The sequence below is a fragment of the Eretmochelys imbricata genome, chromosome 4, assembly GCF_965152235.1.
Source record: "Eretmochelys imbricata isolate rEreImb1 chromosome 4, rEreImb1.hap1, whole genome shotgun sequence".
NCBI lineage: Eukaryota > Metazoa > Chordata > Testudines > Cheloniidae > Eretmochelys > Eretmochelys imbricata.
In genome coordinates, this window is record NC_135575.1 from 66,336,065 (window position 1) to 66,346,632 (window position 10,568).

A 10,568-nucleotide genomic window follows, 5' to 3' on the forward strand; every position below is an offset into this window, starting at 1 on the left:
TTAGCTGTTTGTGATGATGGCAACAACTTCTCATTTATCTTTCCCAGAAATGATCTCAACCAGGCAGTAGTTGGCCAACATGCTTGTGTGCAGAACAGATTTTTTTGAGCAGAGGTCTGACTAAAGTTTTTCTGAGAGGTGCTGGTAACTTTTCCTCTGGAAGAGTCATTAACAATGTCTTCCAGGAGAGCATTTAGGCAGTCCCTGCAGTATTTCACTAGCTGGTGGAAGGGAGGGAGTGGGTCCAGTTAGCATGTGGTCAATACTTTATTATTACGTTACTATAATTTATATTACCATAGTGTCTATAGGTCACAATGTGCTAGGCGCTGTACAGACATAGAAAAAGACAATCACTGCCTCAAAAAGCCTATAATCTAAGATTCTTAATAGACAAGACAAACAAAGAGTGGTAGAAAGGAAGTATTATAGCCCTTATTTTTACAGATGGAGAACCAAAGACAAGAGAAATTAAATGTCTTTCCCATAGTCATACAGGAAGACTGGAGGTAGATCTGGGATTTGAATTAAGATATCTGAAGGTCTAGTCAAGTAACTTAACCACAAGATCATCCTTACTCAGTACAGTGATTGTATGATCACCACCTCTTAGGATATCGGTTTATATGCATTGACAGATAGTGGAACATTGGTAAATAGATTCTGGGAAGAATACTGAATTATGTTCTGATTAAATGAATGCATGAGATTCTACATGAAATTTACAAGTAAATAATTATTTTAAATTGACATAAGGTGTCTCCAAGTAGTAAAACTATTGACCTTTGTGAGCCTTATTTTAATTTGAAATAAGAATTTAGGAACTACATCTCTAGGCCCATATTCATTAGCTCTGTTGATTAGTGAAATTAATTATTGGAAGTATTTTGAAGATGAAGCAGTAGCTGATTTACTTGCTGAGGTGCTTTATCCATGTTTAACTTCAAATGCTTAATTTTCTGTATGTATAGCAATAAGGGACCAATCCAACTCTCACTGCAGTAAATCAGAGTCTTTCTATTGGATAAGCACTTAAAATTTTCAATATGTATTAAAAATCTTCCCCTCCACTGTCCACAACCTCTTGCCCTTCCTTTCTCATCCAGGTGTAACTCTTTCTCCACCTGAGCAAGTCAATTATTGCTAACATCTGAAGAAGAGAAGTCTTGCTCTGATGGGTCTCATAAGATCAGTCAGAGAAGAGCCCTCTTTACATCACGTAGAATTTATACATCAACCAACCCAATTAAAAAAAATCCTGCTCTTCTACCCTCCTTGACTAAGGAATCTGTACTTGGGATGGATATAAATATATAATTTAATCACAATAATCCTCATTATAGACCATACATTTTAGGGCTGGAAGGGACCATTATTATGATCAACTAGTCTAACCTCCTACATAATATTTCTTGAACTTCATCAGAAAGAAAGTGGCTGTGATAGAGTTAGGGAGCTCTGAGCTGTAGGAGGCCTGTTAGGGCTACCCCAATGCAGAGGATGGGAGGTATCAAAGGGAAGGCATTCAGCAAAGGGAAACAAATATGCAGCCCCCTCTGTCTCATTTCTGACCATATTTCCCCCCCAACCAGCTCTTTGCCCTGTTCCCCATTCAATATCCCAGCTCCCACCATATCCCCCCACTTCAGGAGAGAGGTTATGAGTGTTATTGCTACATTGCCATGCATGTTCCTCTAATAATATATCCCCAAACTTCCTTTCTCCCCTCCCAGCAAATACCTCCATAAGACCCCAGTACGGGCCCCATAAAGCAGGACAGTTCCTGCCCCAGCAAACTGGAAGTACTGTTGTGATGAACCTCCTGGAGTGTGAGCAGAATCAATCTCTTTCTGTAGGCGAGATAGTCAAAATTATGGTGAAAGGGATTTAATCTGGACACTATTTGGCTTGCTTATTTTTCTTGCATATTGTGTCTATTTTTCCTTTGTTTTATACTAATTTTCCATTAAAAAGGGAAAGCATTTCAATATCAGCCTCCACATCCTGAAAAAGGGAGCAAAGGTGATACTTCCTGTCACACAGTTTTTTGGAGATGAAAGCTGGCATGATACTAACTGTGACTGAATTTTTCACACCAGTAAGAGTCTTATATAAACCATGAATTTCCTAGAGTGGAACTAGGTATTTACATCGAGAGAAAAACAAACACATTTCAAGGAATTAGTGTTCTCTTTAGTTGATAACATTTTGTACAGAATATATAAAGTTGAACTCTGTTTAAAACTTTACATTCAGACTCTACAGTTGGGCACCATCACTTTAACTGATGAAAGAACACAATGCCCTCTATAATAAACATTTCATTAATCTTTCTTGTCAAAAAGCATTCAGGGGAAAAAAGCTGTATAAGACAGATTCTCTCTCATTGTCTTGGTTGGTACAGCTAACTTGTACAAAATATCAGAGTTCAGGAATAACCCTAGCATTTTTCCTCTTCTTCTCCACGGGTCTTTGATCATGATGAAATTGTTACACACTAGGATTTCTGTCTATTAAATATAGGTTTTTTTTTTCATTCCTTTATTCTTTATTAGACTGTGAACCTGCATTTGATATAGGGAAGAAAAGTTTAAGCTGTAAGGGCTTGATTCTGCAAGAGGCTGAGCTCTCTGGCCCAGTTCAGCAAAGCACCTAAGCACATGTTTAACTTTAAGAATGTGAGTAGTTTTATTGACTTTAATAGGATTAATCATTCTTAAAGTTAAGCACATGCTTAAGTGTCTCATTTGATTGAGGCAGAGCACTTAGCAGGATGCGGGAGTGAACCCTAACTGAAAAATATGTAGTGGTTCAGGAGAGTACCATGTGAACTCAAGTGCTAAAAGAGAGAAAGACATTTCTAGATGGATTTTAAAAAGGAAACATCTTTGAAAATCTTGCCTTGCAGTTCACTGACAAAGGGGGTTGTTTGGCTCCTAGCAGGATTTAGAGAAACTGTCATTAAACTGAATTCAGATGTATCTGGTACATCCTAAACTTGTGAGGTAATTTAAAAAAGAAAACCCCCTATGGCATGTTGGAGTAAAACTCAAAGAGGAAGGATGGGCTAAAAAGGTTAAAGGGAAAGTTATGCATTTATCCTCTACCAGTTTTCAGATGCCCTGACCTCTAGAGAAAAAAAGGTGCAAGAAAAAATGAGACTGCCTGATAATGTGTATAAATGATGGGATGGCTTTCAGAAGATTATAAATGCTCACCTTTTACAGCTATGCATTTTCTTAGTTTCTTTCTCCTCCACCCCCACCACACTATTCAATATTTAGATTGCAGTGATTAAAAGAAGACATATCTAATAAACCTTTTTGTTGATTTTTAATATTAGAGACTGTTAATGAACAAGTGCTTTATTCTATACATCATTGGTGTTTCAGAACCACTCTGCTAAGATAATTACTTCAGAGGATCATATCCCTTTAAAAATTCTTTCACTTTTAACTGGGTATGTTCTTTACGTAAAAGACAGTGAAACTGTTCATCTATATCATAGCAACACACCTTGCTACCACATTAGCCAAGAGGGTGGGAAAGGTTGCTGCAGCAACAGCATGTTATATAATACTCCATTCAACCAAGAGTGAGTAAGCTACTTTGTAGCGGGAAGGGGGGAGTTATTTTCTACAGTCCCCAGCTCTTTGCTGCTGGCAGCTTGTCTAGCTGCTTGCATGATATAATACATTCTTTGTGGCGGTGATATTTCCTAAATTGATCATATTTTATTCAGTATTTTTGAAGTGCCAAGAAAAATTGTATTTCATTATTTTTACAGTGCCCAAAATGTGCTGTATGCTTTACAGAACACATAAAAAGATATGGCCCCATCCTCAAAGTCTTTTATAAAATATACATCACCATATCAAACAATTAGATTGCTTTTTGTAAACTCTTCTCTGGTTAATTGAAACTCTGGACTAACTAAAGATAAAGATATCTTCTGAGTTTACTCATAGGTTGAGCTTTTGTGAAGCTCCTAAGCTCCTCCGTAGATCCTGCAAAGCTTAGCTTTGACTGTGAATAGTTTAGAAGCTCTGCAGAGCTGAAACCTAAGTGGTGTACTCAGGATTCAGAGACAGCAGCCAAAGGCATCAGCCCTAATAGAACTGGAAGTTTCTTACGTGCCAGGCTTCAGGCTGGGAAAGACAGGTATGTATTTCAGGGGACATGGTTCCTTCCCTGCGCTGTCCTAGGTGCAGAACCTAGCTCCTAAGCTTTGTAGGAATGGAGGTTCTGAAGAGTTACTCTCCTGTGAAACTTAGGAGCTCTGCAGAGTTTAACAGGTTTTTGATTATCCAAGCCTCCAGTTATCGAAAAGTTTTGGGTGACAACCTATCAGCGCCATAGTTTACTGATGGGGACACAGATGCTACCTCCAGAAAGACTAGCTTCTCTTCTGACGGAAGAGTGTCATCAGATAGTCTCTTATAGTAAACAGAGTGTATAGTAAACTCTAGATAGATTCTATGGATATGTGTTTATTTTTAATCTATCACATTTCTATTTACGTATTCTCCTGGTCTCTGGAAAAGCCCTTCTGCTTCACAACCTGTTAAATTTTATCAGCAAGTGGCCTATTTTTTGTTCCACTTTACTTGCTCATGTTTTGCACCTATATGTATGTGAAGAAGCTACCCATCTTTCTTGCCACTTATACTTTACTTCCTAACTCTGTCCACCTTGCCTGAAAAGCATGTGACAGTGCACGATGGTTGTGGAAGTTGGTCCCCAATCCGGTGCTCAGTGTGCAGCTTCATTTACTTCATAATTATTCAGAAATTGCCATTGGAAGTTTGAAAGGGCCCAGCAGTGTCTGTATATGTTGGTACCAAACTGAGATGGCCGTCACTGTCACACATACAAACACAAACTACTGTGAAACAGTTTTGTACCAAGCATCAACCCTCATATAGACTAGAGCCCGCAGTCTTTGCAACAGCAAAAGTTGCTTGAGAACTTTATGGAAGAGACATAGTCCGCTATTCAGGGATTAGATGCCTACATTAAAGATCATCCAAGTAGTGCCTATTGTTGGCTATGGGAGCAGCTGCTTACGTGCCCTAGTATCTTGAGATATCATAACTGTATATATACAGAGTTTGAACTGATTGGGGTAGAGTTAGTTGGCAAGAGAAAGAAATCTCATTTCCTTTTCTGTGGAACATCTTATTTCTCTCTCAGTTCTATTAAATATCCCTGTCAGCCACAATGACTTTCATCTTGGGCTCATATAGACATTTCTGAAAAGGTTCTCCTGTATTATTTAACTTTGTTTTGCTTTTGGAATAGCACTAAACGGCATGAGGTTTCCAAAAAATGGGGAAGATGTTTCTGGATCCTCTTCAAAAGCTTTTCCCAACCCCATATGCACATACCACTAGTCCTTCTACAAGGCTCTTCACCTCTCTGAAAACCAGTCAGGACAAGAATTAGCCTGTGGCCTCATCATGGGTGCAAAGAGGAGGAAGGTGCAAGACTGCACCAGGGCCCAGTCCCTCTCTTTGGGGAAGTGCAGGGACTGTTTACTTCAATTGCCCACACTGGGCCAAACTGCCCCCCAAAAATCAGCCCCATGTCTTTTCCTGTAGTAAACTGTGGAGCTGGCTATATGCAAAAAAGGTAGCATATCACACCTTTCTAACCCATTTTTGAAGGATAAGTAATTAAAAGAATGTGGGCAATAAGACGTGTGCCAAACAAAACCACCCAAAACAACCCTCCCACCATAACCCCCAACAGAATGGTGGCATCAGGTAATCAGATTATTTCACCTGTGAACAAAACAAACCATGAAAAAGCAGAAATGAATAAAGCAACAAAGGCCCCCATCCTGCAGAGTCCCAATGGGAATACTCAAATGGTAAAATTAAGTATATGCCTAATGAACAAATGAGGGCCAAAGTTTGGATCCTTGATAAACAGATAAGCTGGCATTTCCTCAGTCTTTGGATCAGCGATCTCTGTCAGTCTGTTACAGAGAGAAGGGCTAGAAGAAAAAAATAATCCCAAAGTCTCCAAATTCAGGATCTGGACTTGTTCTGTTACAGAGAAAGGGCCCAATGGCAAAGCTTGGATCTGAACATTCACAAAATTCAATGGACTTCTTGGATCCAGGGATTTGGTTTGGGCTATCTCTGATTTTAGGGAACATGTGCAAATCCGCCCAATAAACCAGAGATTTTTCAATAGCAACAAAAAACAAAAACAAAAAACCCTCTCTTTTGTTAGGTCAGTTTGTGCATAATTTTTAATAATTTACTTCACTGAGAGGAAACCTCCCTGGGAACTGGGAAGGGAGAGAAATCTGATAAAATATTTGTTGAAAAGAATCAGAAATCCTATCCTTACTCCTCTTCCGCCCAACCCCTTATTCAAACACCCCAACCTCAGAGGACTGGGAAACAGGGCTCGTGTCCCTTTAACTCTGGCTCTTGACCACGTGTCGGGGGAAGGCTTGGAATCCCGAGTATCCAATGGAGAACGTTCCATGGATGTTGCGCGTTCGGATCCCAGGATTCCGGGCTGAGAGGGGCTTGTCCTGCGAGAGGGAGCTGTCAGCGCCTCTGGGCGAGGGGTTTAGTCATATGATTGGCTGTGTCCTCCCTTGCTGGGAGTGGGGACGCTGAGCCAGCCGTAGCCTCCGTTCCCTCCTGCGTGCAATGCCGGGCGGCCACGCTGCAGCGGGGATGCTGCCCCCGCCGCTCTTACTATCGCCAGCCAGCTGAGCTTGCGCTACCCACTGGGGCTCCTGTGAGTACGGGCGGCGGTAACAGCAAGCAGCAGCATGGCTCCTACTCTGCTGCAGAAGCTATTCAACAAAAGGGGCAGCAGCTCGGCTTCTCCCCCTAGCAGGGCACCTAAGGAAGGACCTGCCTTTAGGTGAGAAACTGTTTCCTTCATGCCAGGGATATTACTAAAAGGACATTACCCAAGGGGTAGGGGAGCCTTATTGGAGGCAAGAAAGGAAGCCCTGTGCAGGGGCACCCGCAGGAACGAAGGGGTGTGTACATTTCCCCGGAGCCAGCCGGAGCGCGCGCACCCCCTCCTCCCCCCAGCTTTTGTCATTTTTGATCACCCTGGTATCAGTCTGTTCTCGTTCACACAGTGCTTTAGAAACGTGAAGCGCTTTAAGAACTTGGTATAATTCTTATTGGTAATAGTTTGCTTCAGTACTTTTGATTTAAAGCCAGCTAGAGAGTTAGTGCCTCTGTTGGGGAATATTCTGCAATTTTAGATTGGCCTCTGATCTAATAGGTTTGCGGAAATAGCTTTTAGAAATGGCTGAGATTTCCACAAGACCAGACACTTACACATGTTAGGGAGCTATTTCATTACAAGCCTTCTGTACAAAAGTCATTTTGTTAAGCATTAATGTTGTGCTACCCTGTTCTGTGTGGATGTCTGAGGTCCGGTGCTAGCTACCTTTCAGAGTCTTACATTGGGTAAATGAGCTTTAACCGTGATGGATCTTGGGGTGTGGTCACTCACAGTTTGGACATCTGCCCCAGACCATCTTTCCTCACTGTGAAAGAAGGTCTATAACCTTTATTCTCTGGATTTTTCAGTGTAATCGGTATCAGACATAACAGCCTAATCTTCAGTCTTCTATCTAGAGTGTTTCTCAGTCCTTCGGGATTGTCCTTAAAATCTCCAGACTTTTGAGCAAGTTACAATTGCTGTAAGTAGCATGGCCACAGGTGCTGTAACTATGAATATGATTGAGTGGGCAGCAAAACTGACAGTTATTGAGTCTCAGTGTGGACCAGATTAATTAAAAATTGGGAATATAATGTGTTCCCGAGTTAAACAAAATGGTTTGATGTCACTTCTACTACTACACTTAAATAGTGCAGGAAAACACATGCAAAAGAGTAGTGGGGGCAGAGAACCAGGTGAAAATTATTGTTCCCATATAGCTGCTTTCTCTCTGCTGTCTTCTGCTTCTTTTTCTTCTCTTTGATGTCTCAGCCATTTTGTCTGGATTTCAAATCTCCTCATATGCATAAACTGCTATAGTTTTTAATACCAGCCTCCAAATAAAATAATACAGGAAACATTCTGCCTTCATCTTTCTTAGTGTTTGTGTCTTATTACTTGCGTAATTTGAATTAACATCTCTTCTTCTTAAAATATGAGTTGAAATGTATCTTACCTTGAATACCTTGAATTCAGGGTTTCATCTTTTGTTTCCTCTGATTGTGTGGAACAGCTGCATGCCTTCCATTGCTTTAGGTGCTTATGATTTCATGAACTTTTGCACATGAAACGTATCAGGATTCCTTTAGAGGCTTGGATGTGTAATCCTGATTTGGTGATGGCTTTAAAAAAAATGAACAACTTGCTTAGAATATGGTCCGTATGGGTTATTTAAGTGACAAGATTCTGGATCCTTTTTCTATATCTTATCTGGTCACAAGACCAGGGTAGCCATGGCAAGTGAAGTAAATGGTATTGCATCTGTGTCCATCCAAATCTTCACGTGACTACTCACCATGACTCGCTTGGTCTTGTGAGTAGATAGCATATAGAAATGGATAAGATTCCTGACTTTCACTTCCTGAAATGCTAAGAATGCTGTGAGGAGTGAGACTAGGAGTAAAAACAAACAAACAAAAAGACCCTATTCAACAAGTGACTTAATGCAAGCACAGGGGATCACCAACATAGAACCTCTCTTTGACATCAGAGGTGCTCTGCTTGAATCAAATGTCATCCGCTTGAAACAAATTGCAGGATCAGAGCCAACATTGGGTAATGTCAGATCTGGATTATATATCCAGAGTCTAAAGTGATTGCTGTAAATGTTATGAATCACTGGCAATCTAACATTATTGCCACATTATTTCTAGAGTGTTGCTAGTGGATTGGGAAGACTTAAAATGGCCAGGCCCAGAATTCATTGTACCTTAAATCGTAATGCAGACAAAAGCCTTGTGGTACTGGGAGGCATGGAAAAGAGTGAAAGCATGTGTTATGTACTTGTCCAGAATTATTCTTAATTTAAAATTTATGCCTTAATGTATATTGCTTTGGACCAAAAGTACAAAAACCAATTAAGGTGCAAATCCATTTGCAGGGATTTAATTTTAATTAAAATGTCCCCAGGTCTACGTTTACGGTCCTGATCCTGCAAGGAGCTCCAGGTGGGCAGACTCCTGCACAGAGTCCAACTGAAGTCAATAGGAGCCTGTCAGCATGGAGCTCCTTGCAGCATCGGTGCCAGTAGTAAGGTATTATTTATTTTATTTTATTTACTATACTGGGGTTTTTTTGAGGCTACTGAATTTCAGTTTAGAATATTGAAATATTGTCTTAAATTCAGAAAACTCTAACTTTTTATTAACAAATTATTCATATATTATGCCTTTTAGGATTGTATGCACTTGTTCTGCAGTTCTATCTCTTCTCCTGTCCCCCAATTTTTTTTTGGTTTTCACTTCTATCTTTTTTATTATGTTCTGGGGTTATATGCCTCTCTCTCTCTCCTTCATCCCTCCCCCCCCCCATGGAATATTTAAATCCTCAACACTCCCATTCTTAAATGAATGTATGCTGGTAATGCATGGTTCACAGTTCTATTCCCGTACACAACCTGCACTTCTTCATTTAATGTGGGTCTTTGCTTTTTTTTAACTGAACCCTCAAATCCCAGCCTTCCTGAAAACCCTTAATGTCATCTGCTACTGAATTTCAAAGGATGAGCTGTGACAGCCAACACTAAATATTCTGGAGGTACATCTTCGATTCGGTGGCTTTTAGCACCGAATTCACAATTCAGCAGAAAGTTCATTGGGAAAGATCTTTGTACTAATGGGGACATGTGGCTGAAACTGGCTGGAGAGACAAGGGGATGTTTTCTATTTTTACCTCTCCTCCAGTCTCTGACCCTTACATTCCTGTGTCTGTCTTTACAGTTTCTCCTGGCTCTCCTAAGCAGATGCTGTAAAATTGATACAATATTTGTAAATTTCACCTCTTTCCACAGGGTTTCAGCCATGAAACTGACTAGAGTCTTGTTACCTTCACTCTACTGCTGAGAAAGTGATGAACAAGCAGAGCACCTGAAATTGTTTATGGCAGTGAATGCATGTATATTTACCTGCCTTGTGGGCAGGTGACATAAGAACGGCCATACTGGGTCAGACCAAAGGTCCATCTAGCCCAGTATCTTGTCTTCCAACAGTGGCCAATGCCAGGTACCTCCAAGGGAATGAACAGAACAGGTAATCACCAAGTGATCCATCCCTTGTCACCCATTCCCAGCTTCTGGCAAACAGAGGCTAGGGACACCATCCCTACCCATCCTGGCTAATAGCCATTGAAGGACCTATCCTCCATGAACTTACCTAGTTCGTTTTTGAATCCTGTTATAGTCTTGGACTTCACAAAATCCTCTGGCAAGGAGTTCCACAGGTTGACAGTGCGTTGAATGAAAAAATACTTCCTTTTGTTTGTTTTAAACCTGTTGCCTGTTAATTTCATTTGGTGACCCCTAGTTCTTGTGTAATGAGAAGGAGTAAATCTGTGCATTCAGTGCAAGAAGATCATGGCCCTCA